Genomic DNA, 2,500 nt, shown 5'->3' on the forward strand with positions numbered 1-2,500 from the left:
AAGTATGTTAAAGAGAGCAGAATAGCGCGAATTAGACTTGGTTTAAGTATGTTAGAGAGAGCAGAAATAACGGGGGAAACAGGGGGGCATATATATCTTCCTTTTAAGGGGTTTTTAAGAGAGAGCGCAAAAGAGCGGGAATTTAAATCGAAAAAGATAGGGCCCAAAGGAAGTGTGAGGAATTTGTGTAAAAAAAGGCGCAAATTGTTTGGGTCGTTTTCAATGTTAGGGGTTTGGGAAAGTTTTTGGGCTGGGATTAAAACAGGCAGGAAGCGCGAGGAAACCCGCGAATATGGACGCGTACGCGAGGTGACGGCGGAGGAAGCGCGGATATGGAGGTGAAATGGTGAAGGTGATGGCGCGAGGAAGTGACGGCGCATTGGTGTGAATATGGAGGTGATGAAAGGTGACGGGAGGAAACGCATGATGTATATGACAAGTTAGTGTCGTACTTAAGCGGAGCGCGCGCTGTGCATGTATGAAAGGTGTCGAAAGGTGTTCATATTGCCTAAGACGCGTACGTGCACATGTCATGTCGCATAGGAAGCGTAGGTATGGTTGTGCAAGTCGTAAATGGCCACTTTGGTGGTTTAACATTGTTTCCAGGCCGCGTATGCGCAAATATGGGGTGCGGCGGCTATCTGCACTGCTGTGTATGAAGGTGTCGGTCTGTGTGGGGTTCCTATCGGAGAGAATACGTATGCTGCGTTGTAGGAGTGAGCTGCTGGCCACACGTTTGTATTGGAGTGCGCCACACCACCCCCCTTTTTGTTTTGTTACTATATAAAGTGTAGCCATCCACCCAGCCAATTCTGAGGGCCAGAAGGGGTATTGGGGGCCATCGTGTGCAGTCTATGGCCACGTATGTGGACATGTGAGTGTGTAAATGTGTTGTACCAATGTATACGAATGATAGACACTAATAGGCGTGTCGGTCAAAGTCAAATGTAGACGGCCATCTTAGGCTGAAAGCACCATATCCCGTCTGCTCTGTGAAGTTAAGCAGCCTCAAGCTCGGGTAGTACTCGGGTGGGTGACCACCGGGGAAGTCCGGGTGCTGTCTACTTTTTAGCCCGTTTTGAGCTGTTTACCGACTTTGCGTGTGTTTGCAAACGCAAGATATGATGTCTGGCATGTGCCCACACGACATCTTGGTTTTAGTATGCCTGGCGAGCCACTACACACGAGATCTTGTTTTTTGTATGGTGTTCTTTAATTTGATTATTATGAAGATGAAAGAGAACCGTTAGAACGGGTATGAAGGGTGTTCTAGGGGTGCTTTTCGGTGCTCTTTCACGTGGACATATCGCAGCATGCGACATGTCAGTGGAACACTGTCTAAATTAATAAATACTGTTTTGGCCGATTTCTAAAAGCGTCTATAAAAGGGCATAAGTGCAATGACTCGTCTTTGTAACCCTGCGGCCTAGGCGTAGTTTTTCACGGGGAATCCGAATATCAAAGGTAGATTTATGTACAACATGTACTTTTTTTGCAACATGTACTTTTTATCTACGGGACATAGACATATGTAAAAACACACGGCGGAGCCGTTCCCGCAATCAGAATTTGTCTAACTCTTCTAGATCAAAAGTTATTCAGCGAAATGTGAGACTTTGTTTGGCATGCTCTTTTTTTAGGTGGTTTTTTCCGGTTTTATGTGCCGCCCGGCAGATCTGGCCTGCAGACTTTAGCAGAAAACTTGGCGCATGTGTTCGCACGACCGCTCCCAAAGTTTTACAAGCATATCTCCAGTAGTTGCTTCGCAATGATTTTTTTAGTGACGCCAAAAAACGCCATTTTCGCGGAAAATGGACACCTTGGACGGCCAAAATCACCACTTTTGGCCATGTTTGGCCCTGCACATCCAGGAAGCAAATGAGACTGCTCCGTATAAAAACTGCCCTAGGGGTGCTTTTATGCGCGCATTCCCGTGGTCAAGTCAGATTTTGGCTAAATTCAAATGCCTTGTCTATAAACACTTTTTTCGACCTAAATTTTCACCTGTTTTGTCCCGAAATGATAGCACCCATTCTTTATTTGCCTATATATCGCGAAGGAGGCAACTTTTTTCCTGTTAAGTATAGATAAAAAATTTAATTCGGCGTTTTAGCGCACGAGGAACAAAAGTCTCCATACAAGCTACCCTCGGTTTCTAATGACTTTTTGAGTTAGGGAAGCGTGGATCTTCTTTTTTTCTTGTTTCCAGGACTTCACATGAACTTCCAACTCAACTCGAATTGTCATCCCGGGCCCACCACGCATCGAAACGACACTTTTCTCGGAACTGGCGAATAAAAAATAGGTCACCAGATGCGCAAGAGTCTGGGATGACAGAATATCAAAACAATAACAGAATCGTTAGTACTTTTTTTGTCACCAGCGCCCTTTTTCTGTTTTCGCGTACATAATCGAGCATAACTTTATCAATTTATACCATATCGACCGATATCGATTGTCACGATAGTGTACTTTTTTTAGGCGCACATGATGGTAAAAA

The 2,500-nt window shown here is 45.0% G+C and overlaps 1 non-coding gene across 1 annotated transcript; it reads left to right on the forward strand.

The window, feature by feature from the left end:
- The first annotated feature begins 954 nt into the window (after positions 1 to 954).
- Positions 955 to 1,068, forward strand: PITG_33279. Its single transcript, XR_009934673.1, has one exon. It is a non-coding gene; the product is annotated as an 8S ribosomal RNA (ribosomal RNA).
- The last annotated feature ends 1,432 nt before the right edge of the window (positions 1,069 to 2,500 follow it).

Source organism: Phytophthora infestans, genomic scaffold (genome assembly GCF_000142945.1).
Source record: "Phytophthora infestans T30-4 supercont1.52 genomic scaffold, whole genome shotgun sequence".
NCBI classification, from domain to species: domain Eukaryota; phylum Oomycota; class Peronosporomycetes; order Peronosporales; family Peronosporaceae; genus Phytophthora; species Phytophthora infestans.